A 27,580-nucleotide genomic window follows, 5' to 3' on the forward strand; every position below is an offset into this window, starting at 1 on the left:
GGTGCAGAGAAAGGAAATCTAGGCTCAAGCTAGAAGGAAGCAGTGCCCGCTGGGTGAAATGAAGGAAAATCAGGCAGGAGCTGATTTTCTGGTGCTCCCTCCTCAACTCAGGCCTGCCCAGGGGCCAGCAAGCAAGCCTCAACCATCTGTGCCACCATGGCCCCAGCTCTCAAAGCAGGGAAGATCTCAGCTGTGTTTCTGCTACACAAAGTCAACACAGGGCTCTGGTCCTGGATCTGGTCCTCTGAAACAGTCAGAGGACACGGGTTCATAACCCTGCCTCACCTCTATGTGACCTGAGTAAGTCCTTTGAACTCTCTGAGGCTCAGTTTCCTCACCTGTAAAATGGGACTACTATAACCCGCTTGAAGAGCTGCTGAAAGGATCAGATGAGAAGTCATGTATGAAACAGAGACAGAGACATGAGCAGCCTGGGCTTTGAAATTTGGGGAATTTCATTCTTGCCTGGCCCCATGTCACACAGACCTTCTCATCCATGGACCCAATTCCAGGCCCTCACCCTTTAAATAAAGGGACAGTTGGCTGGGCTCAGTGACTCATGCCTGTAATCCCAGCACTTTGGGAGGCCAAGCCAGATGGATACCCTGAAGTCATGAGTTCAAGACCAGCCTGGCCAACATGGCGAAAAATAAATATTTTAAAAATAAATAGCCATCTCTACTAAAAATACAAAAATTAGCCTGGCATGGTGGCACATGCCTGTAGTCCCAGCTACTCAGGAGGGTGAGGCAGGAGAATTGCTTGAACCCAGGAGGCAGAGGTTGCAACGAGCTGAGATCATACCACTGCACTCCAGCCTGGATGACAAAGCAAGACTCCATCTCAAAAATAATAATAATAAATAAATAAATAGGCAATCTAGCTAGGGAGAAAGAAACATAAATCATAGATAGAGAACAAGAATGGAATCATAAACCCGGTTATATCTGCCAAAAGACACTGCTCTAAAGCACGCTGATGAAAGGGCTTTTGGGGCAAAGCAGTGCCCAGAACAGGATGCACAGTGGACCAGGCATGTGAGCTGAGCCTAAGAACATGCAGATTCCACCAGGCAGATTCCACCCCTGCTGGAGAGGGAGCCACGGAGGCACAATGCAAGGAAGAATGCAACAAGGCAACTGGTGTGGCTGGAGCACAGCATGTCCCACTGGGTATGGGTAGGGTAAGCACAGAGCCTAATCATCATGGCCATACACACAGAGGAATCAGGACTTGACCCAGAATGCTGGGGCTTCTCAACCTGTTTTGATCATGAGAACCCTTTTTTTAAGCACTTTGGGAGGCTGAGGCTGGCAGAGCACGAGGTCAAGAGATGGATACCATCCTGGCCAACGTGGTGAAACCCTGTCTCTACTAAAATTACAAAAATTAGCCTGGCATGGTGGCATGTGCCTGTAGTCCCAGCTACTCGGGAGGCTGAGGCTGGAGAATCACTTGAACCTGCGAGGGGGAGGTTGCAGTGAGCCGAGATCGCACCACTGCCCTGCAACCTGGCAACAGAGCGAGACTCTGTCTCAAAAAATAATAATTAATAAATTTATTTTGTAGAGCAGTTTTAGGTTCTCAGCAAAATTGAGCAGAAAGTACAAACAGTTCCCACATACTCCCCTCCTCACCCACACACACAACCTCCCACACCATCAACATCCCCTACAGAGGGGTTCATATGGCAGCTGATGAACCTACACTGACACATCATTATCACCCAAAGTCCATAGTTTACATTGGGGTTCACTCTTGGTGTGTACATTTTATGGGTTTTAAAAAAATGTGTACTGATTCGGCCGGGCGTGGTGGCTCACACCTGTAATCTAAGCACTTTGGAGGCCAAGACGGGCAGATCACCTGAGGTCAGGAGTTCAAGACCAGCCTGACCAACATGTTGAAACCCCGTCTTTAAAAAAAAAAAAAAAAAAAATGTGTACTGATACGCATCCACGTCAGACAGCATCGCCTCACTGCTGTAAAATCCTCTGTGCACTGTCTCTTCATTCCTCCCTCCCACCAGCTCCTGGCAGCCACTGATCTCTTACTGTCTTCATAGTTTAGCCTTTTCAGATTGGCTTCTTTCGCTAAACAATGTGCATTTAAAATTCCTCCATGTCTTTTCATGGTTTGAGAGCTCATTTCTTTCTACTCTGAGTAACATTCTATTGTCTGAATAAGAATCCCCTTTTTAATGTTGAAATAATTTGATTTATCCCTCTGATATAACAATCACATTTTTAGAATCTACAGATTGAAACGCGTAACAACAAAAACTACAATGAACCCTGCCATGCTGTGTGTGAAGTAACTATAGTCACCTTTAAGTGCACATCCCGTATCTTTGGGGCCAAATAAAGGCCAGCATGACAGTGCTTGATGCCTCACACGGATTCACAAATCTGGTGGCCTAAAGTTAGGGATGCAGCTAAGGATCCTCAGTCGTGCACAGGACTGGTCAGATTTTCATTTTTAAAAGATTTCTCTGGCTAGTTGCCTCCTAGGATGGATGCCAGGACGCTTTTCCCACATACCCCAGGACAACTCTGCAAACGAGAATGCAGCTACACGTGGTAGGCACAGTCGCACCAAAGTCATGGAGGAGCCACTGAAAATCCACGTCAACATATTCAACCAAAAACCTTACCCAGGTTATGCTTCCAAACAAAAACTCACTTTAGAAAGCAACACAGAAGAGTCCAGAACCTAAATCTGGTTTCAGAATTGAAGGTACGGGTACTGACTCCAGAAAAGGCCAGATCCTACAGAGGCCTTAGAACCAAGCCAAGGACATGGAGAGGTCGGAAGAGAGGATTCAAGGTAGAGAAGCCAGATGGTGTTGTTCCGGCCACACCTTCTGCTAATTACACACCCTAATCAAGGTGCGTAAGAACAACCCTTACTCTAGGATTGATTCCAGAGGACAACTTGCTCTGGAAATTGGGGTTCTACAGCCAAGAGTCCAAATTTGGTTTCAAAATTGAAGATCTAGATTCCTAGCACAGAGAAAAAGATATCCCGGTGAGGCCTTAGAACAAAAATAAGACCAGAGACAGGACCTCTGAGATGAGACGGTTCAAGCGACACCATTTCATGTAGCTTCTGTCCCTTGGCCATCAGATATCTCTGGAGCCAGGAGTGGGAGCAGAGAGGCAAGTTCAGTGTATCTGACAGTGTCGCCCTGGGCTCCATATCTCTCTTTCACTCTTCCTGGGTCTTCCATTCCCCCCGGCCTGGAAGCTGAGCCTTCTGGAGATGGTTAGGCCAGGTGTCAGGAACCAGAGTAGAAGCATTGCAAGAGGCACTTCACAGAGCTACCGACCCAGTCTGGCTGTAGAGTTCAGGAGAACTCAAAGACCGTGCGAATATAATTAATACAAACTGTTTTACCATCATCAGAGTAATCATTGATTCAGGCAAAAATCAACAGTGGAGGTTAAAACCTTTAAGTAAATGTTTGATGAGGAACAAGAAATACATTACCTCAAAAAATCTTCCCACAGATTACTTAGCTGTGAAAGAAAAATTGATGATTTTGCAGTGGAAAAACCTGGTAGACATCCCCTTAACCACGTGATTAAAATTCTGGTAGACATCCCCTTAACCATGTGATTAAAATTCATTTCACCTGTAATAGCAGCAACTGACATGAGGTGCCTGTGATATGACAGGCTGAGAAGAACACAATCACTTCTGTGGTCTGCACTGCCCAAATGCGTAAACTGAATATAATTATGGGGACATGCCAGACATTCCAAACTGACTGACGCTCTGCAAAGTAACAGCCATGCACTCTTTAAAAAACGGATTGAAAACGGCAATAGGAATGGAGAGAAAGTAAGCTAACAGAAGAGAGTTAGAAAGCAAGTCTAACAAAGCGCTCTCTTCCTAGTATAGCATGTGCTACCATCTCTTTGTCGGAGGGAGGTACACAGTCAGAGGTCAGTTCATGCTTATGATTTCTCTCCAGAAATGCTCAAGAAACTGCTCACACTGGGTACTCAGCATTGCCTTTCACTTTAATCTTTTCATCCTATTTGACTTTTTTAAATAATTTAAATGTGTTAACTAAAGTGATTTTTTTTTACTTAACTTGAAAAAGTAGTGCTCAAACATAATATTAAATGGAAGAAGACAGACACAAAGAGTATATGTTATAAGATTCCATTTCTATAAATTGCTAAACTAGGCAAAATTAATTTCTGGTGATAAAGGCCAAGCAGTGTGAGAGACTCACACATCTCAATTTCAAAACTTAATTCAAAGCTACAGTAATCAAACAGTGAGGTACTGCCATAAGGATAGAGACGGAGAAACAGAGGCCAATGGGACAGAACAGAGATGCCAGAAATAAACCCATACACCCACACCCAATTAATTTTTCAACAATGTGCCAAGACTATTCAGTGAGGAAAAATAATCATCAACAAATGTTGTGGGAAAACTGGATATCCATGTGCAAAAGAATGAAGCTATGTCAGAGCACACACAGATATTAACTCGAAATGAATCAACAACCTGCGTAAGGGCTAAAACTATAAAACTTTTAGAAGAAAACATAAGGGTAAATCTTCATGACCTTGGATTTGGCAATGGATTCATAAATATGGTACCAAAAGCATAAGCAACCAAAGAAAAAACAGGTAAGTTGGACTTTACCAAAATTAAAAACTTCTGTCCGTCAAAGGGTATGTTTAAAAAAAAAATAGAAATTTCTCAAAAGAAGACATACAGATGGCAAACCGGTATATGAAAAGGTGCTCAGCATTGATCATCAGAGAAATGCAAATCAAAACTACCATGAGATATTATCTTGCCCCAGTTAAAATGGCTTTTATTCAAAAGACAGGCAATGACAAATGCTGGTGAGGATGTGGAGAAAAGGGAAACCTCATACACCACTGGTGGGAATGTAAATTAGTACAATCACTGCAAAGAACAGTTTGGAGGTTCCTCAAAAAACTAAACATAGAGCTAACATAGGATCCAGCAATCCCACTACTGGGTAGATATCCAAAAGAAATGAAATCAATATATTAAAGAGATATCTGTACTCCCATGTTTACTGCAGCACTGTTCACAATAGCCCAAATTTGGAAACAACCCAAGTGTCTGTCTAGAGGCAAATCGATAAGGAAAATGTAGCATAAGTGCATGATGGGGTACTGTTCAGCCATAAAAAGAACAAGAGCCTGTCATCTGCAACAACATGGATGGAACTGGAGGCCATTATGTTAAGTGAAATAAGCCAAGCATGGAAATACAAACTTCACATGTTCTCATTTATTCGTGGGAGCTAAAAATTCAAACAATTGAACTCATGGAGATAGAGAGTAGAAGGGTGGTTACCAGAGGCTGGGAAGGGTAGTTCGGGGTGAGGAAGAAGGGCGGATGGTCAATAGTAACAAAGAAACAAACAAAAAAAGCAAACAGATTATTATTCAATAGTAAATTAATTGTACATGTTTAAATAATCAAAAGGGTATAACTGGATTGTTTGTAACACAAAGGATAGATGCTTGAAATTATTATACATTGTATGCCTTTATCAAAATATCCCATATACCCCACAAATATAGACACCTACTATGTAGCCTCAAAAATTTTAAATTAAAAAATATTAGAAGAGAAACATTTTAAGTGAAAAGACAATTGTTATGGACTGAATGTCTGTGTCCCCCAAATTCATCTGTCGAAGCCCTAACCCCCAGTACAGGTGTATTGGAGATGGGGCCTCTAAGGAAGTAACAGAGGCTGGATAAGGGCACAAGGGTAGGGTCCTAATCTGATAGGATTAGTGTCCTTATGGAGTGATACAGTTTGGATGTTTGTCCCCTCCAAATCTCATGTTGAAATGTGTTCCCCAATGTTGGAGGTGGGACCTGGTGGGTGGTGTTTGGGTCATGGGGGTGGATCCCTCACGAATGGCTTGGTGCCCTCCTCCGTAGTAATGGTCAGTCCTTGCTTTATTAGTTGATGTGAGAGCTGGTTGTTTAAAAGAGCCTAGCAGCCAGGCACGGTGGCTCACGCCTGTAATCCCAGCACTTTGGGAGGCTGAGGCAGATGGATCACGAGATCAAGAGATCGAGACCATCTTGGTCAACATGGTGAAACCCCGTCTCCACTAAAAATACAAAAAATTATCTGGGCATCGTGGCGCGTGCCTGTAATCCCAGCTACTCAGGAGGCTGAGGCAGGAGAATTGCCTGAACCCAGGAGGCGGAGGTTGCAGTGAGCCGAGATCGCGCCATTGCACTCCAGCCTGGGTAACAAGAGCAAAACACCTTCTAAAGAAAAAAAAAAAGAGCCTGGCACCTCCTCCCTGTCTCTCTTGCTCCCAGTCTCCCCATCCCTTCTTGCTCCTCCTCCCCTTCACCTTCTGCCAAGAGTAAAATCTTCCCAAGGCCTCCCTAGAAGCTGAGCAGATGCTGATGCCATGCTTGTACAGCCTGCAGAACTGTCAGCCTCTTTTCTTTATTTTTTACTTATTTATTATTATTTTTTTTTGAGATGTCCAGGCTGGAGTGTGGTGGCACAATCTCAGCTCACTGCAACCTCTGCCTCCCAGGTTCAAGCAATCCTCTTGTCTCAGCCTCCCAAGTAGCTGAGATTACAGGCACTCACCACCACACCTGGCTAATTTTGTATTTTTAGTAGAGATAGGGTTTTACCATGTTGGCCAAGCTTGTCCCGACCTCCTGACCTCAGGGGATCCACCCACCTCGGCCTCCCAATGTGCTGGGATTACAGGCGTGAGCCACTGCACCTGGCCCTCTTTTCTTTATAAATTACCCAGCCTCAGGTATTCTTTTACAGCAACATAAAACATTAACACAAAGAGATATGAGACACCAGAGAGCTCTCTTGCTCCCTACCCCACCCGCAGTGAAGACAGGCTGCATGAGGACACAGGAAGAAGATAAGAGTCTGCAAGCCAGGAAGTAAGCCCTCACCAGAAACCAGCCTATCGGAAACCTTGATCGTGGACTTATGGCTTCCAGAACTGTGAAAAAATTAAATTTCTGATGTTTAGACCACTCAGCCTAACGCATTTCATTATGGCAGCCTGAGCAGACTTAGACAGCAACTTATAGAATTTGACAAAATATTTGTAAATCCTATATTTTAAGTGTCTAGTATTCAGAATACATAAAGCATTCTTACGACTCAACAACAAAAAGACTATCAACCCAATAAAAAGGGAAAGGGGTTCACATTCTGAGAGGATGGAGGTGAAAAAAGAAAAAAAAGGGCAAAATCTTGACTAGGTATTTCTCCAAAGAAGATACACAAATGGCCAATATACGCATGAAAAAATGCTCAACATCACTAGTCATTAGGAAAATGCAAATCGAAACTACAGTGGGAAACCACTTCACAGCCGGGCGTGGTGGCTCACGCCTGTAATCCCAACACATTGGGAGGCCAAGGCATGCAGATCATGAGGTCAGGAGTTCAAGACCAGCCTGGCCAACATGGCAAAATCCTGTATCTACTAATAATACATAAATTAGCCGGGCTTGGTGGCGGTCACCTGTAATCACAGCTACTCAGGAGGCTGAGGCAGGAGAATCGCTTGAACCCGGGAGGCAGAGGTTGCAGTGAGCCAAGATCACAACACTGCACTCCAGCCTGGTCAACAGAGCAAGACTCCATCTCAAAAAAAAAAAAAAAAGAAGGAAAGAAATCACAACCACTAGGATGACTGTAATTTTGAAAAAAGAAGAAGAAATAACTGTTGATAACTGTTGGTGAAAATATTGAGACCCTGGAAGCTTTGTGCATTGCAGGTAGAATGTGAAATGGTGCCACCTCTGTGCAAAATAATTTGGTATTTCCTCAAAAAATTAAACACCAAATCTTCGTATGACCCAGCAATTCCGCTTCTACGTATATGCCCAAAATAATTTAAAATAGCTATTTATTTATTTACTTTTTATTAATTTAATTTGTTTTTTGAGACAGAGTCTCACTCTGTTACCCCGGCTGGAGTGCAGTGGTGCAATCTCGGCTCACTGCAACCTCCACCTCCTGGGTTCAAGAGCTTCTCCTGCCTCAGCCTCCCAAGTAGCTGGGACTACAGGTGCATGCCACCACACCGGGCTAATTTTTGTATTTTTAGTAGAGATGGGTTACACCATGTTGGCCAGGCTGGTCTCAAGCTCCTGACCTCAAGTGATTCACCTGCCTCAGTCTCCCAAAGTGCTGGGATTACAGGCATGAACCACCATGCCTGGACAAAAACAGCTATTTAAACAAACATTTGTACACGAATGCTCTTAGTAGCACTATTCACAATAGCCAAAAAGTGGAAATATCTCAAATGTCTATCAACAGATGAATGGATAAATCAAAATGTCGTGTAGATGTACAGTGAACTATAATTCAGCAATAAAAAGGAATAGGGTGCTGATACATGCTACAACATAGATAAACTGGGAAATTGGTTTCATGGGTAAACCTTGAAAACATATGCTAAGTAAAAAGGAATTAGACATAAAAGGTTACATATTGTAATTTCACCTGAAAGAAATATCCAAAATAGATAAATTCCTACAGATAGAAAGCAGACTGGTGATTACCAGGGGCTGGAGTAGGGAAACTAAACAGTAACTGGTTAATGGACACAAAATTTTCTTTGTGATAAGGCCAGCACAGTGGCTCACGCCTGTAATCCCAGCACTTTGGGAGGCTGAGGTGGGTGGATCACCTGAGGCCCGGAGTTCTACACCAGCCTGGCCAACATGTTGAAACCCTGTCTCTACTTAAAATACAAAAATTAGCTGGGCATGGTGGGGGCGCCTGTAATCCCAGCTACTTGGGAGGCTGAGGTAAGAGAATCTCTTGAGTCTGGGAGGCAGAGGTTGCAGTGAGCCAAGATCATGCCATTCCACTCCAGCCTGGGCAATAGAGGGAGATTGTCTCCAAAAAAAAACCAAAATTGTGATAAAAGTTTTCTTTTTGTGAGAGTCATTCCCAAGCAGTAATAAAAAAATTTTTTTTAAAGTTTTCTTTGAGATAAAAATATTTTGGAGGCCAGGCGTGGTGGCTCACGCCTGTAATCCCAGCACTTTGGGAGGCCGAGGAGGATGGATCACAAGGTCAGGAGTCCAAGACCAGCCTGGCCACCGTGGTGAAATCCTGTCTCTACTAAAAATACAAAACTTACCTGGGCGTGACGGCACACACCTGTAATCCCAGCTACTACTCAGGAGGCTGAGGCAGGAGAATCGCTTGAACCCGGGAGGGGGAGGTAGCAGTAAGCTGAGATCATGACAATGCTCTCCAGCCTAGGCGACAGAGCGAGACTGTCTCAAAAAAAAAAAAATGTTTTGGAACGTGACAGAGGTGGTGGTTGCACAACTTTGTGAATATATGAAATGTCACTGAATTGTACGCTTTAAATAGGTTAATTTTATGTTATGTGAATTTCACTTCAACGAAAAAAATGAAGACAAAAAAGCCAGGTTAGGGGTTAGCTCACCTTGCAGTGGGGTTTGTGCCTGGAAGGGGCATGAGGGTAGCTCCGGGGGCGGGGGTGGTGCTGGTCAACTCAGGTTCTTGGGCTGGGTTCTGATTGCACTTGTGTCTGAATTTGCGAATGTAATCAAGCTATATATTATATCAGTGATGTGCACATGCTGTCTATGTGTTTTAAACTCTAACAAAAGGAAGTTTTGTTTTGTCTTTTTATAAAAAGGAAGTTCTTCCTGCTGCATTTAAGATGGTAACAGTAGCTTTTATCCAGTGACAGGGCCAGGGTGAGGGTAACATGAAATGAATCATGCAAGTACAGGGTCAGATCCTGTCTTTGTTTAGAATCTTGATATTTTGGCCAGGTGCAGTGGCTCACGCTTATAATCCTAGCAGTCCAGGAGGCTGATGCAGGCGGATTGCCTAAGCTCAGGAATTCAAGACCAACCTGGGTAACATAGTGAAACCCCATCTCTACCAAAACACACACACACACACATAAATTAGCTGGGTATGGTGGAGTGTGCCTGTAGTCCCAGCTGCTCAGAAGGCTGAGGCATGAGAATCGCTTGAACCTGGGAGGCAGGGTTGCAGTGAGCTGAGATTGCACCACTGCACTCCCACCTGGGCGACAGAGCAAGACTCTGCCTCAGAAAACAAAACAAAAAAAAAGAATACTGATATTTTATTCACCAGGCTTTCATAAATAGTATTTATCTTGGTTATTGAGGCTTTTGGCATCCCCTTTCCTAAATGTAGTCTGAATGTTTGTGTCACCCCAAAATTCATGTTGAAACTTAACTCCCAAGGTGATAGCATTAAGAGGCAGGGCTTTTGAGAGGCGATTAGGTGTTAGGGCTCTGCTCTTGCGAATGGGATTAGTGCCCTTATAAAAGAGGCCTGGGTTGTGGAGAAATAGGAATGCTTTTACACTGTTGGTGAAAGTGTAAATTAGTTCAAACATTGTGGAAGACAGTGTGATGATTCCTCAAGTATCTAAAACCAGAAATACCATTTGACCCAGCAATCCCATTACTGAGTATATACCCAAAGGATATATATAGATCATTCAACTGTAAAGACACATGCACATGTATGTGTATTGCAGCACTATTTACAACAGCAAAGGCTTGGAACCAATGCAAATGTTCATCAATGACAGACTGGATAAAGAAAATGTTACACATATACACCGTGGAATACTATGCAGCCATAAAAAAAGAATGCATTCATGTCCTTTGCAGGACATGGATGAAGTTGGAAGCCATCATTCTCAACAACCTAACACAGGACCAGAAAACCAAATACCACATGTTCTCACTCATAAGTGGGAGTTGAACAATGAGAACACATGGACACAGGGAGGGGAACATCACACACTGGGGCCTGTTGGGGGATTGGGAGCAAGGGGATGGAGAGCATTAGGACAAATACCTAATGCATGCGGGGCTTAAAACCTAGATGAAGGGTTGATACATGCGGCAAACCACTATGGCACGTGTATACCTATGTAACAAACCTGCATGTTCTGTACATGTATCCCAGAACTTAAAGTAAAATTTTAAAAATGAAAAATAAAAATAAATAAAATAGAAAAATAAAAGAGGCCTCAGGGAGTTTGTTTGCTTCTTCCATCATATGAAGACACAATCAATGAGGAACGGACCCTCACTAGGCACTGAACCTGCTGATGACTTGATCTTGGACTTTCTAGCCTCCAGAACTGTGAGCAATAACTTTCCGTTATTTATCAATTACCCAATCCAAGGTATTTTGCTATAGCAGCCCAAACTAAGACACCCTTCAATTTCACACCACAGGCAACTGCCTCACTCACCTCCCCCTGGTCCTGGCTCTAAATTGCAACACAGCGACATTGGGAAACCAGCACAAATGCAGTCTGATTAGCCATCAAGGGGGAGCCTGCCTCATCTTCCTCTCATTGGCTCCAACTCCAGGGCAGACTGAGAAACACAAACATTTAGGGGTGCTTCCTGCAGAGTAAGAGGCTTCCTGAAGTGCCAACCTCGGCCTTAGGCAGCACAAACCAGGCCTAGCCCTTCTCCCTGTTACTCTACTCAGTCTACAAAACCTGGCAGCCTCCTGGCCCCCTGAGTGAGGCTGTATCACTCAGTAGCAGGGGCTCAGGGCCCCACATTACCTGCAAAGGAGCTGGATAAAAAGTAGTAGCCAGAGCTTGGAATGGGGGCTCTAGGGAGGGCCCAAATAGATGGGTACATCCCATTTCCATAATTCTTAGCAGCATTCATTTCTACAAGTGTCTTTCGTTTTCTGAGTGGGCAAAGGTAAGGGCAGGCATCCTGAGTGTGCATTTCAGAAGAAGGTGAAATGGAAGATACAGCACTGCTTCTTCAACACCCGCTCTCTTTCTTGTACTCCTGGAGGATTCATTTATGAAATTAGATCCTCCCATTATGACGGGAAGTGTTAACACTGTGCCACTTTCCCTTGGATGAAATATAAACTGTTTTTTCTTTCTTTTTTTTTTTTAAAGATGGGGTTTCACCATGATGGCCAGGCTGGTCTTGAACTCCTGACCTCAGGTGATCGACCCACCTCAGCCTCCCAAAGTGCTAGGATTACAGGTGTGAGCCACTGCGCCTGGCTATAAACTGTTTAAGTAAGTATATAGTCATGCATCACTTAACGACGGGGATACATTCTGAGAAATGCATCACTAGGCAATTTCATCATTGTGGGAACGTCATAGAGTGTACTCATACAAACCTAGATGGTACCTCCTGCTACACACCTGGGCTGTGTGGTAGAGCCTTTTATTCCTAGTCTATAACCCTGTACAGCCTGTGACTAGACTGAACACTGCAGGCAACTGTAACATGATAGTAAGTATGTGTGCATCTAAACATAGAAAAGGTACAGTAAAAATATGCTATCATCATCTTATAGGACCATCATTGTAGATGTGGTCCATCTTTGACCAAAACATCATTATCTAGTTGCCTGACTATATTTAATGAAGCAGTGTATTTTTTAATGAGGTAATGTAGGGATATCTCCAAAGAATGTGGTTATTTTAAGTATTTAATCATTTAACATTTCCTATCCAATGAAAAGAGGTATATTCTATAAAGAAAAAAATAAACTTTTAAAAATTCATATTATAACAGGATTTTTAAAACTACAAAAATGATACATCTAGGTGAACAAATCTGTAATATGTATGTGTGTGTATGTATATGTGTGTGTATACATATATATATATATATACACACACACACACACACACACATGCCTGTAAGGGGCATGAGTGGAGGCAGAGGATCATTTAGGAGGTTCAAAGAACACTCAAGAATAGTGTTGAAGAGCCCAGCCCCTTATCAGCTGATGAACTTCTCAGTGCCTCAGCTTCCTCGTTTGCGAAAGGGGGATGGTGATAGTACAGCTACCCTGAGGGGGCTGTGAGGATGAAAAGCAGCTGGTGCGGGCGATACATCCGGCACGGTGCTGGCACACCACAAGCACTTCGGACGCCATGCTCCTACTAGGACTACACTAGTCCAGAAGGAGAAGACGCAGGCTCTGAGTGGTGGCAATGAAATCAGTCCCACAGAGGGCTGCAGTTGAAGGGACTGTGGGGTCAAAAGGGTTACTGATGGTGCGAGAGCATGGAGAGAAGTGGGCAAAGAAGGAAACTAATAGGAAGTGAAGCACATGGGAACCACAAAGGCTAATCAAGCAGGTGCAGATGAAGACATCACAGACAAGTTTGGGGGCTTGGCTTAAGCAATTGCATGCATGGGGGTCCCATTTATGTGATGGGAAAGGCTGGAGTCAATTTAGGACATAGCAAATGATTTGATACACTCATGTGGATATATTAAGACATGGCTAATCAATGGGTCAGAGCTCAGGGAAGAGTCCTGTAGTGAAGATAGAGGCCTGCCCTTCATCTTTTGCAAAGAAAACATTTAAATAATTTAATTTGAATTAAAGATTTAGTAATAATAGTCAAAGGAGCAGGGCATGGTGGCTCACACTTATATTCCCATCACTTTGGGAGGCTGAGGCTGGAAGATAGTTTGAGGCCAGGAGTTTGAAACCAGCCTGGGAAATACGGTGATATCCCATCTCTACAAAAAAGAAAAAGTATTGGGCATCATGGCACACACCTGTAGTCCCAGCTACTTGGAAGGCTGAGGTAGAGGATCACTTGAGCCCAGGAGTTCAAGGCTGCAGTGAGCTATGATTGTGCTATGGCACACAAGTGTGGGCAACAGAGCAAGACCCTATAATAATACTAATAACGGCACTCAAATTCCAAAGAATTTGTCCTACAGAGAGATCAAATACATAAAATTACATTTGTGGCCGGGCGCGGTGGCTCAAGCCTGTAATCCCAGCACTGTGGGAGGCCGAGGCGGGTGGATCACGAGGTCAAGAGATCGACACCATCCTGGTCAACATGGTGAAACCCCGTCTCTACTAAAAATACAAAAAATTAGCTGGGCATGGTGGCACGTGCCTGTAATCCCAGCGACTCAGGAGGCTGAGGCAGGAGAATTGCCTGAACCCGGGAGGCGGAGGTTGCGGTGAGCCGAGATCGTGCCATTGCACTCCACCCTGGGAAAAAAGAACAAAACCCCGTCCAAAAAAAAAAAAAAAAAAAAAAAAAAAAAAATTACATTTGCATGAATCATTCATTGGAGCATTGTTTGTAATAGTATAGTTTATAAATCACCTAAATAGCCATTGATACAGGACTGATCAAATATATAGTAATATGTCCATAAAATGGAATATTATACAACAGATAAAAATAAGTCAACTTCATATGTCCTCATACAGAATGACCCCCGAGAGACATCGTTCAGTAAAAAAAAGCAAGAGGCAAAATAGCCGGGCGCGGTGGCTCACGCCTGTAATCCCAGCACTTTGGGAGGCCCAGGCGGGTGATCACGAGGTCAAGAGATCGAGACCATCCTGGTCAACATGGTGAAACCCCGTCTCTACTAAAAATACAAAAAATTAGCTGGGCATGGTGGCGCGTGCCTGTAATCCCAGCTACTCAGGAGGCTGAGGCAGGAGAATTGCCTGAACCTAGGAGGCGGAGGTTGCGGTGAGCCGAGATCGCGCCATTGCACTCCAGCCTGGGTAACAAGAGCGAAACTCCGTCTCAAAAAAAAAAAAAAGAGGCAAAATAAAGTGTATAATAGGCTATATATGTGTACTCCCCACACCCACCAGAAAAAAACCAGATTTGCTAATATTGTTACACGCATGGATTATTTCTGGAAGTTACATAATTGCTAATCACTGAACAATAGCTAGAGGACAGGAAAGATTTACTTTTTACTCTATGTTCCTTCTTCCATTGTATTTGGAACTACACATATGTATTAGAATTTTTAAAGTATACGATTTTTAAAAAAACAAACACAGTTGGGGGGGAGTGAATCACTCTAGCAGCAGCATGGAGGAAGAGACTGGAGCCAGGATACCAGTTAGCAGGCTACTGCAACGGTGTAAGTACGAGAGATAAAGACTACTAGGGCTGGGGCTGTGTCAGTGAGGATGGAGAGAAAGACCTGACTCAGGCGCATTCTGCAGCTAGAATACAAACTTGGATGAATGACTGGATATAGGGGGTGAAGATGAGAAAAGATGACTCACAGGATTTGGCTGAGAAAAATTTCAGGCTTGAAGTCATTTGCCTCAGGTCTGGCCCTTCCTCCTCTGGGAGCTCAAAGGACAGAGAAAGCAGAGAGCTCCAACTGCTGCCCACTCCCATGCACGTGCACACACGCGTGGGTGCACACACACACATACACACGTATGCACACCCACACACACATCATCACATGGACTCTCAGGCTGCGCCCCAGAGAAGCTGAAACTCACATGCTTTCCTGCACAGTGCACTTTGAAAAAATGGACACCCACGACATTCTCCTCCTTACCTTCCTGCCAAGGAGCAGCAGAAATACCTCTAACATAAAGAAAGTATTTCTGACTTTCTTCCTCTTCCCCATCTGGGAGTTGAATTTCCCCTCACTTTGGAACAGCAGGACCCAGAGTTGCTGCAACATGCTTCATTTGTATTCTGCAACTACTAACTGAAGCCAGCTGGCAAGGGGCGTTGGGGAATTGGCCTCTTTGGAAGACTGTGGGGATGCTACAGCTTGTATATCAGGGAGCAGAAGCTTGTTTACAAAACACTTTTGCTGGTGATGGTCCTAGCTGTGGACGGTGGAGGTGGAAGTGGCCTTGGACGATTGTGGGATCTCTGCTTGTATATTTTTCCCCAAAAGACATATTAAAAAAAAAAAAAGCCAACTGCTCACATTCCACAAGGATGAGTCTTGTTTATTCCCTAGACAGCTGTCCCTGCCAAAAAAAAAAATAATAATTCATTTTCTTTTTGCTGGAGAGACTGAATCAGTCTCGGGGGGCTATCCTCACCTCTCAGACAGCCCTGTCTGGCTCTCCGTTGGCTTGATGCACTCTGAGAACAGCTGAGCTCAGCCAAGCCGAAACCACGAGGTTGAAGCTGACAGTCCGGGCAGCCCCACAGCTCATGCCTGGAGTGTCCATGCCAGATGCTGCTGCCCGGCCGCCAGGCAGGAGGATCTCACCAGGAGGCAGGTCCTGGCCTCCACAGATGATGCTGGCCGTCTCTCAGCCACCCTGCAACCCACCTCCCAGCCCAGCCCCTGGGGAGAAGGGACCGTGCGGGCCTCGAGCAGCCGCTGCTCATTTACAAAGCTCCTCTTTGCTTTGCAGCCTCCATCTTGTCTCCCCACTCACTCCTCAACCCATGACTGTATTAACCATGTCCTTTATTTTCTGCATTATGATGTTTTAACATCTGAGATGACCGTCCCTCCCACAGTTAGCCAATTTGTAGAGATCGGAGATAACCCTCCCACCCAACCAGTCCAGAGTGCACGCTCCAAACGTCTGCTTTATTGGCTCTCACACTCAGGGCCACCAGCCACCTCCCTGATCGCCCAAGACCAGGTTCCATACAACTAGGACATCCCCTAAGCCCAGCGCCCACTGAAATTATTGAACATAGCCAATCCTGAGCCTGCTCACCCTTGCTTGTCCATTCATTCCCTTGAAAATAATAAAGGCTCCCGCCCACCACTGCCCCTCCCCCTGTGCCTCCTGACCAATCCAGTGCTTCCCAGTGGCCCCCTCCTGGGGATCTGTGAGTTTAACAAATAATAAATCATCTTTTCAGTGGAAGCCGTCTCCTACCCTGCGGCCTGCTATACCTAAGTAAAACCTGTATTGGCTCAAGCCTGTAATCCCAGCACTTTGGGAGGCCCAGGCGGGTGGATCACGAGGTCAAGAAATCGAGACCATCCTGGTCAACATGGTGAAACCCTGTCTCTACTAAAAATATAAAACATTAGCTGGGCATGGTGGCGTGTGCCTGTAATCTCAGCTACTCAGGAGGTTGAGGCAGGAGAATTGCCTGAACCCAGGAGGCGGAGGTTGCGGTGAGCTGAGATCGCGCCATTGCACTCCAGCCTGGGTAACAAGAGTGAAACTCCGTCTCAAAAGAAAAAAAAAAAAGAAAAAAACCTGTATTTTGGAACAGTGACTTCAGACCTCAGCTCCCACACGCTTCTGAAACTGTCCTCACCAGGTGACTTCCTGTTGCCAAATCTAAAGGTCAGAATACACTTTCCTCCATACTTGACACTCCTGACCACACCCTCACTGAGCTCGCCTGTTCCTTTGGCTTCACCCTCTCCTCATTCTCCATCCTCCTGGCCACCTCCTCAGAATCCTGGGCTGCAACCGCTCCCTTAAGTGTCAGCGCTCTTCCAGGTCCTCTCCTGAGTTTGTATTAACCAGGTCCTAAAACTGGGTCCTATTTTCTTCTAGGTCTACACATGCTCCTGGGGTGCTCATTATCACCTACTTGTCAACCAGCAGTTACCGCTCCTCTGCCCCGACCTCCCTCTTCAGCTCCCACCTGAACCTCTCCATGTACACATCCCACAGGCTCTCAAGCTCAACATGGCCAGCACTGAATACATGATCTTTTGCACCAAAGCTGCTTCCTCTCTCTCGTCCTTCAGAGCAGACACCCCAGAAATCTGGGAGTCCTTGTGATGCCTCCCAAACACATCCAGGAAGGCACTGAACATCCTCTGACTTGGGTCTCTCGCATCTGCCCACTTTCTCCACCTCCACTGCTAATGTCCCATCTCAGACCCTCAACCCCTCCACTGATGCAGCTCCCAGGCACACCTCACACCTCACCCTTGCTTCTGGGGCTCCCTCTGTTGGGAATGCTTCTTCCTCTTTCCAGAAAACAACCACTGCTTCCTCCCAAACCCTCCTTTGAATTCTCTCCTTGCCTCATGGGCAGCACCTATGATACTTGAATGCTCCCATGCCTTAGGTTCATCCAAAAATGTTTTATTTTGTGACTCTACTTTGTGCCAGGACCTGGAAGCTCCAGAGCTACAGCAGTAAATAAGACAAATATGGGTCTCCATCCCAAGGAAGTGTGCATCACACCACCCTCTTCCCCAGAAGCTACCTTCTGCCTCCCTACGTCTGTGTTGAGTGCATTGCAAGGGCAAAGAACTATGGGCCAGAGACGGTCCCTGGGACCCTCCAGTCACTTGTCATGCTGCCCCCAGAGTAATCTTTCTTGCTTTTTTTTTTTTTTTTTTTGAGACAGTCACTCTGTCACCCAGGCTGGAGTGCAATGGTGCGATCTCCACCTCCCAGATTCAAGTGATTCTTGCATCTCAGCCTCCAGAGTAGTTGGGACTACAGGCACCTGCCATCTCATCCAGCTAATTTTTGTGATTTTAGGAGAGACAGGGGTTTGCCACATTGGCCAGGGTGGTTTCGAACTCCTGAGCTCACCTCAGCCTCCCAAAGTGATGGGATAACAGGCGTGAGCCACTGCGCCTGATCTCCCAGAATAATCTTTCTAAAGAATACACCTACCCAGCCACACCACACCTTTCCTATAAGCCTGTCATGACACCTCATACCCAAGTCCAGACAGATGAGGACTTCCCTGACTGCCCCTTCCCCATTTCTCTATCATCCTCTCCCAGCCTTCACTGCCATGAGCAACCAAACAGCCTGTGTTTTCCTGCCTCTGCTTTGCTTTGCTGTATTTCTGCCTCCTCTGTCTTAGGTCCTCTTCCCTCTCCTCACCTGGTTTCTTTGTTAGCTATTACTCTGTAACAAACCACCCCCCCAACTAGTAACCAAAGTCAGCTATTCTGTGGGCAAGCAGTTTGGTCAGGGAGCAGTTCCATACGGAGTTTGCTGGGCTCACTCCTGCATGTGTGGCCAGTTGACGGGTGGGCTGGACACTGAGTGATCCTGGAAGGGCTTTACTTAGTGATGGGCGACTCGCAGGTGGGGGTGGGGGATGGCAGCCACAGCACTTCCACTCAGGTCTCTCCATTGTGGCCAGCTCCAGCTTCCTCAAAGGGCCCCGGGGTCCTTGCCTAAAATGGGCAAGCACTTACGAAATTGCTTGCACCACGTTTGCTGAAGTCCTATTGGCTAAATCAAGCCCAGAGTCAGTGTGAAAGAGACATGACTGGCTGAGGGCATTAATGTGGCACTCTACCACAGTCTGCCCTCTACTCCTAAAGATGTGCTGTCCTTCCATTTGTGAAATACACCCACCCTCCCCAAAGCATCCAATCATGACATCAGGCTCCACGGCCATGATCTCAAAATCTGCAGCAGGTCTGGCCGAGGCCGAGTCTCCTTGGGTATATATAATTCCTCAGGGGTGGCTCCTCTTCACTCAGGGACCTGTGAACTAAAAAGACAATACCACAAGCCCAATGTACAATGGTGGCACAGGGACAGGATAAGCTCAATAGATACTCCCATTAAAAGGGGAGAAATGAGAGGCACATAGCAATCACCAATTCAAAGCAACTCTGAAACCCAGGCAGGTACATGTCATCGGGACCCCTGTGCTAGAGGCAGGGAATGTTACTTGAACAGGACCCAGTTCTCCTAAGCTCTTAGTTACACTCTCTGGGCTGTTGGTTCTGCCTTCCAAGAGATCCTTCTTTTCCCTAAGAGAAGGACCTGTGTATAGGGGCCAGCTCCCTGCCCATAGAAAGTTGGAGGCCCAGAGCCTTCTTTTCATTTTGAACTATTTCAGTTCCTTTTACTCCAAACTGGTGGAGCTTTTGCCAATACAATACTCCTTAAAACTCTATGGGTTTTCTGTGAATATTATTGCGGTCCACTTCATGCACCAAAAACCACATACATAATTAATTTCAAAAAGACTCCACTTCAGCTATAGGACAATAGGACAATGACTTTTTTTTTAAAGACAGGGAATTTTTCTGTTGCCCAGGCTGGAGTGCCTCACTGAAGCCTCAACCTCTCAGGCTCAAGAGATCCTCCCACCTTAGCTTCCCAAGTAATCTGGGATCACAGACACATGACAGCATGCCCAGCTAGTTTTTTATTTTTTGAACAGATGAGGTCTCATTATGTTGCACAGGATGATCTCAAACTCCTGGGTTCAAGTACTCCTCCTGCCTCGACCTCCCAAAGTGCTGAGATTACAGGCATGAGCCACTGTGCCTGACAAGGACAACGTCCTTAGCATTCTTAGAAACCCTTCTGTTTTGTCAAGAAGGTCTACTGAACACCATTTAAGTCTCCTGGGGTCTTAACAGAGGTTGTAAAATCATACCCTTGATTTAATCTTTATCTTTAGGCCAGTTTTAATTTTAAGAGCCCATTGCCTGATAGAATGGCAATGAAAACCAGTTTTCTTTCCACCTAAAAAACTGAGCAGGTCCTTTTGTAGCTCAGCTCTCTTGTAAGACTTTATCATACCAACTAGGAATGCTCAAATGACAGAATGACACTTTGAGCATTCTGTCTCCAGGTCCCTTTAGCCAAATCTACAAATTCATTAGGCACATCTTCTGTTGTCAGAGCTACCACGAACAACTTCATTTTTGCCAGCTGTTCCACCACTCCCTAACATGAGTCATCCTTGTTCCAGCTGCCGAAGAGTCCCTTCTTACTTGAAATTGCCTGGAGCCAGGCATGGTGGCTGCAGGGTGGATAGCCAGATGTCTTCCATGTTGGCTCCAAGAGTGATTGTTCTGACAAAAAGAATAGAAGCTATGTGGCCTGGTAAGGCCTCAGTGCAGAAGTCTCCTAGCATCACATCTGTCCTACTCTATTGGCTGAAGCAGTCACAAGCCCATTGAGATTTAAGACAAGGGGACATAGATGTCACCTCTGGATGAAGGAATGTCAAAGAATTTGTGTCCATGTTTTAGAATCACCACAGTAGCCTTATCTGGGTGGCTCATTTCTCTTCTGTATGGCATCACTTGGAATTACGCATGCCTTTGTGGTCTTATGGCAGGTCACATGCCTGTGTGGTCCCATGGCAGGTCAACTGGGGGCTGGCAGATCTCAAATGGTGATTGATGTAAACTGAGACAGTTCAGACTTCCTCAAGTGGCAATTGAACTCCAAAAAAGGAAGTCCCCACGTACAAACATTTCACAAGCTTCTGCTTTCATCACATGTGCTGATGGCCCATTGGCCAAATCAAGGTATATGGCCAAGCCCAGAATCAGTGCAGAAAGGGATCGCACAAAAGCATGGACACCGGGGGGCATGACTCACTGGAGGCCATTGATGTGACAGTCTACCATACCTGGGCAACTCCCATATATCTTTAAAAGCTTGTTTTACGCCTGGCCTCCAAAAGCTCTCTCTGACAGATTGGGTCATCATCTATCCCTCCTCTGGACTCCCACAGTACCCTTTACACATCTCTACCTCTATATCTACCCTATTTTTTTCTAAATGTCCATGTATCACTTCTGTTTCTGCCATTGGAACAAGCCTTTGAGGTTGTGTTCTATTGATCTTTGTATACCTAGAGTGTAGCCCTGTGCCTGGAACATTATTGGTGCCAATAATTTCTTAATTATTTGATCAATTAAAACATCCGCGAATAAACTTTTTTAAATAAATAACTATCAAAGATTAAATTATATCTCTATTGGTGCTTTCTCTCAACTTCTGCCCTGCATTTCAACAGATAATGTTTAGTTTTTATTTGTCACATTCTCCAACCAAACATGCAGCTCCTCAGGGAGCTGACCTCACTCAGGGAGTTGACTTCAACTAGAGGTTAGGAGAGTGTAGAGCAGTGATTTAAAGATTTTTTAATTTCATGGACTTAATCACATTTCCAAAGAAGTTTGAGGATTACCAGAAAGTGGTCAATTTTTTTTTATAAAGTAGGACATTAAACACACATACACACGCACACACACACGCACACACACACATCATCATCATCTACTACCACCTCTTCAGAAAAGTGGAAAGGTACAACCTCAGAATGAAAGTATAGGAAAGACAAGTGTATAGTCTCAATTAGTCAAAGATTAGAGCTCAATATTATGGCTGCCTTGATAGCAGGGAGACCTCCAGGCCTAATTACCAGATCCCCTCCCTACTTTGCGGACAAACGAACAACTCTCATTGTTGGGGCCAGGCACAATTTCTGCTTATCCCCGAGTAGTGGGATTCAGCACCCTGCCATCCCACAGAATTACTCAAACAGCCAATCACATCCTCTTATAGAAAACAGGGGGCATTCCACCGTTTTGATATTACAAAGCCTGCCTCTTATAGTTCCTGGTAATCTCCACTCTGTTTCTTAGTGCACCTTTCATGTAGCAATTCATTGCAAGCAGTGTTACCCTCCCAGGTATGACCATATGTGATTAATAAACTGCTACTGATCTCATTCGTCCAGTGTTGAGGTCATGTCGTGAACCTCATAACTTTAGGGGGTGGGAATCTCTCCCTCATCAATAGGGTGAAGAATTAAAAAATCAAAACAAGGTGATAACCTGACAGCTATCACCTCGATGTAAACTGCACTGTCCTTGTTTTACTCATTTTACCATGAACCAGAAAAATGAGTCTAGCAGAGATCTGAGGGCCCACCCTGGGAGCACTAGAGAGCAGTGTACACGGAGTCAGGAGACCTAAGATCTAATAGTCCAGACCATGCTTCAAAATATTTGTCTGACCTTGACAAACCATTACCTTTCTTGGGCCTCGGGTCCCAGCTATAAAATGGTGGGGCAAGCCAGGTGCAGAGGCTCATGCCTGTAATCCCAACATTTTGAGAGGCCAGGTGGGAGGACAGCTTGAGCCCAGGAGTTCAAGATCAGCCTGGGCAACATGGTGAGATCTCATCTTTACCAAAAAAAAAAAAAAGTTTAATTAGCTAAGCAGAGTGGCAAGTGCCTATGGTCCCAGCTACTCAGGAGGCTGAGGCGGGAGGATTGCTTGAGCCCAGGAGGTCAAGGGTTCGGTGAGGGGTGATTGCACTGCTGCACTCTAGCCTGGGCAAAAAGTGAGACTCTGTCTCAACAATAAAATATAATTTAAAAGATGAGGCAGCTTTAGCCACCTCTGTGATTCTACAAAGATAATCTGATGAAACAAGTGAATAGCTGGCAGTCCCTAGATCACCCTAAAGGACTGTGTGTTTTTAGAAGAGTTTTTATCCCCATGTGTCTCTGAGTGGGACAACAGGAGATGGTGGGAGAAGAGAGGTCTAAGAGACCAACGAGACAGCCACAGCCTTCTGGCAGGAAGTCTTGCCTTAGCTGGATCCCTCTAAAGCCCTGCTGCTTTCACCACTTCGATCCTGTCCACAGTAAATGGAGCTTTTAAATCTCCTCCCTCCATCACCTTGTGCCCTCGCCCCTGACCTCAGATGTCTCATCTGAGACATTAATTCCATCCAATCAGAGATCTTGCTTTAGCAGACACAGAATTGCCACACCTTCTACAGTCTCTACTCCCTTCCCCTTCCTAAAAGCAAGGTGCTTGGGGACCCGGAAATTAGGCCAGGTCCTCATAACCTTATCAAAATAGCACTGCCAGGCCTTCCAGCCAGCAACACTCAGAGACAGGGCCAAAGAGTGGGAAACGGAGCATCCAGGGTCTCAGCCAGCACAGCCCAGATGCCTTCTGCAGTTAAGAGCCCTGGACTCAGAATCAGAAAGCTGTTAAGCAGGAAGGAGTACACTGCCATGAAGTGACAGAGAGAAGCCAGAGCCAGCATGTCTGGAATGCAGCAGGTAGATGAATGGGAAGATGGCTGGGATGGATTTGAGGGTAGGAGGGAGGTCAGCAGCCAGGGGCCAGGACATCCATCGCGTTTAAAAGTACCCTATGAACAAGAAGCCAGGTCAGCTCACCTATAAAGAAGGAGAGTCTTACCAGATCATGTGTCAGAGTCCCCAGATCCTGGGGAGTGTGAGAAAAGTACGGACTCAGCTGGTTCTAGTACTAGATTAAGGAGGTCCTAGATGGGCAAGGCCCGCTGCATTTTCCATAAAATGCCCTAGAAGCCTCTGTGGTTTGCCAAAGTGAATAGCCCCTTTGGACGTAACCATCTGCAAGGCTCATTCCATTAAGCATGCTCCATCACTAAATGCTGGGAAACCAAGTGAATCTCCCATTTGCAAGCTTCCAACAGTGGCTTCCAACAGTGTCACTGCAGTTTCTGATACTGCAGGGAAGGTGCCAGAGCTGATTTCCATAAAGAAACAGAACAGGCAGGCACACAGTGGGGAGGCAGGGCCAGCCCACAGAATGTCAAACCAGAATTCATAAAGAGGTGGGAAGGATACAAATCAAACGTTAGTTCTAAAAAATTCACCACACCTGTGAGTGGGAGATAAGTCATCAGCACTGTCTACAAAAATGAGCCTAGGGCTTCTGGTGACATCCAATTGGTGGGTTATCAGGAGTGTCCCAGATGATCAGGAGCTGGCCTCAATCTAATCCTTTCTGTGGGGCTGTCTCCTCCTCTTTCCCAGAGTTCCTCTCTCTCCTCTCCCACTGGGCTGGGATGAGGGAGAGGAATGGCTTACCCTTGAGAGCTGGGGTCCCACAGCCCAGGTCAACTCCCCAGCTCTCCCACTTAGCAGCCAAGACAGGGGATGAGGATTGAGATGGGATAAACCCAGCAGGAGGCCATGGGGTAACGGTGGCCATGAATATAATGTGCCCAGCACAGTGCCTGCTAAAAAGCAACACTCCTTCCCTGGTCTGAAGACCAAACAAGCAGACTGTACTCAGGAAAGCCAGAAGAAACTTCCAGTTGTCTGGGTCAGAAGGTGCCAGCCCAGGAGATGAAGAAGACATGATGCCCAGAGCAGAAAGCGCTGCAGGCCTCCGGAGGAGCCGGGTGCTCTGGAATAGATGAGGGGGCGAAATGGGGCTGGGTGCTAGGGACGGATAGGGTGGGTGCAGGGCCTGCCTTGCTTGCGAAGGGCTGCTCCAACACTGAGAAACACTCAGCCAGCTTCTTTTCAGAAAGACTGGAATATTCCAAAACCTCTCACTGAAGGCTCCGGAGGAGGTGGGCTCCAGCTGAAAAGGAAATGCGGAGGCGTGGGTGCTCGCTCCCGGCCTGCAGCCAGCACCGCTTACCCTCTGGTTTTCCCACAGACTTCTGAAGAATAGGTCTGAAGAAAGGGTTAAAGCCTTAAAAGGGGAACCACCATTGCGGGGCTGGGGAGCAGGCTACTGTTCTTGGGCTGCCCCAGGCTTAACCCTGGGGTCCCGAACTCTCCTGTCCCTGGCCAGGCCTGCCAGCACAGGGTGAGAGTCCCCTTCTGCCGCCACTTGCCACTCTCACACCAATAAGGGACCGCCTTCTCTTCCTTCCCCACCCCCCACCCCACCTTGCCATCCTTGCTTTCCCCATCTCCGCCTCTGATTGGCTGAGCCCCCGGCTCTACACTCCCCCTCTCCTCCATCCCTGGTGAAAACTGCAGGCTGCGAGCTGGGTGCAGCAACCGGCTGCGGCGGCGGCGGCGGCGGCGGCGCGTTCGGAGGAGGCTGCAGCAGCGGAAGACCCCAGTCCAGGTGGGAACTGGAGCCGGCGGGACCTGGGGCTCGGGACAGCCGTCAGACGCCCAGGCAAGCCGTCCCAACACTAGACTTCGGGTCACTGTCGGAGGGCGACCAGGGAAGGAGGGCGCAGAGCTTAGGGAGGGGCCTGCTTTCCAGGCAGGGGCGGGAGTGGGATGCTACTACTTGGCAGGGGCCGCGCCGCACCCCGACGCCTTTCCGGGAAGGCGCTCCGGGGCTTTCACCCACTGGAGGACGGGTGTCTGGGGCTGGGGCGCTGGAGAACAAGGAGAAAGGACACCAAGGACAGCCTGTGGGTCTATGCTCCACCCAGACTCCCCAAACCCAGCTCGCATAGGTGGGGAAGAGGACGGATTAAACTGCGGGGAGAGGACGGAGGATGGCGAGCTAAAGGGAATCTCTGCCCGGTGATCCCGCGGCGGGCTGGGTGCGGGGCACTGGTGAAGGAAACCGCAGTGCCGCAGGCGGGGACTGGGTGGAAGACGGGCGAACGGGGGAGGGGAGAACTGAAAGAGGATGAGAGAGGGGGAAGGGGGACTCAATTGGAAAAGGAGAAGATTGGAATACGAAAATGGAGTAAGGGTGAGTCCCACCGAGGGCTGGAGAGGGAAGAAGAGCAGACCTTTTCTTGGTCTGGACCCTGAGGACACAGAGCAGAGGAAATGAATACAGACTGCACCTCCCCAGCCGCTCTCTACCCATCTCCTGGCTCCTCTATCCTCTCCAGCCTCAGATCCATTTCTTTCCTCTCTTGCCCTGGCCACTGCTCCCCCTTCCCCTCCGATCCCCAGCCTGCACATCATCTCAAGCCGGAGTCCTTGAATCAAAAATTAGATGCCGACCCTCTTTCCTCCTGGATCTGGTCCGGGGCAGCAGCTCCACCCCGGGACAGAGAGAGAATTGATTGTAGCTGCAGCTGCTGCGGGATCCTAGCCTCACCCGTCAAGAGGCTGAGCGCCAGGGACCCTGAACTCGGCGAGTGACGCGCCCTGTGCACCGGGAGCACGCAACCGAGGCAATGCCCTGCGCGCGCTTGCGGGCGCACGCCCCTTCTGTGGCCTCTCCTGGGCGAGCACTGCTCTGCAGACAGGCTAGGCTACCTGCTCCGTAAAGCCTCGCCAAGAGTTGGTTCAAACAATGCTGCCAAAGAGAGAGAGAGAGAGAGAGACAGACAGACAGACAGACAGACAGACAGAGACAGACACCAGGCACACAGCCTAGTCAGGGAGGCTATTGAAACTGGGCTGGAAAACTGCAGTGCCAGAACTCCAGAGAGCTGGAAATTGGGAAGCATCCTTGGCTCACATACACTCGGAGACCACTGTAGCTTTCCCTCCTCCAGGAACACGCTTAGCTTGTGCCCTCTCCAGATAGGAACAGATGCTCCCTGTCTGGGAGCATCCTTAGCCATGGTGGATGGTCTCTAGCCATTCACTGGGGATGGCGAATGACTTAGGGATTTGTGGCTCACTTATATGAAGCAGTCATCGCCAGATGTTGGTTGTTTTCCTTAACCGCCATCATAACCTGGTGAGTACGTAATATTCAGAGAGATCCATTCATTCATTCACAATAAATAACTTTGGACTGTATGCTTTATGCGAATAATCTCCAAATGGAAACAGTTATGAGCATTAGGAATTTTCTTCTGAACAGGAAATGGGAAGTCCCTAAATGGGGAGTCTTTGTTTAACGGATACAGAGTTTTCCTTTCCGGAGATGGGCTGCACAGCAATGTGAATGTATTCTGCACTGCTGAGTGTACTGAGTTTAAGTACTGAATTTAAATGGTTAAAATCGTAATTGTTGCTTTTTGTATTTTACCACCATTAATTAAAAAAAAAAAAAATAGGCCGGGCGCGGTGGCTCACGCCTGTAATCCCAGCACTTTGGGAGGCCGAGGCAGGCGGATCATGAGGTCAAGAGATCAAGACCATCCTGGCCAACATGGTGAAACCCCATCTCTACTAAAAAAATTTTTAAAAACTTAGCTGGGCGTGGTGGTGCGCACATGTAGTCCCAGCTACCCGGGAGGCTGAGGCAGGAGAATTCTTGAACCCAGGAAGTGGAGACTGTAGTGAGCCGAGATTGTGCCACTGCACTCCAGCCTGGTGACAGAGCAAGACTCTGTCTCAAAAAAAAAAAAAAAAAC

The 27,580-nt window shown here is 46.6% G+C and overlaps 1 protein-coding gene and 1 long non-coding RNA gene across 2 annotated transcripts in view; one reads left to right on the forward strand and one right to left on the reverse strand.

The window, feature by feature from the left end:
• LOC116556155 overlaps positions 1–27,580 on the reverse strand; it is a 141,049-nt gene that overhangs the window by 67,703 nt on the left and 45,766 nt on the right. The window lies entirely within an intron of this gene.
• The window catches only part of THY1 (Thy-1 cell surface antigen), a 7,066-nt gene continuing 3,865 nt past the window's right edge, over positions 24,380–27,580 (forward strand). Inside the window, exon 1 of the mRNA XM_032285201.1 lies at positions 24,380–25,476. The gene's annotated coding sequence lies outside the window, so the exon portion shown is untranslated. The remainder of the gene's footprint in view (positions 25,477–27,580) is intronic.

The sequence above is a fragment of the Sapajus apella genome, unplaced genomic scaffold, assembly GCF_009761245.1.
Source record: "Sapajus apella isolate SASKATOON/1434 unplaced genomic scaffold, GSC_monkey_1.0 scaffold16, whole genome shotgun sequence".
In the NCBI taxonomy this organism is placed as follows: Eukaryota; Metazoa; Chordata; class Mammalia; order Primates; family Cebidae; genus Sapajus; species Sapajus apella.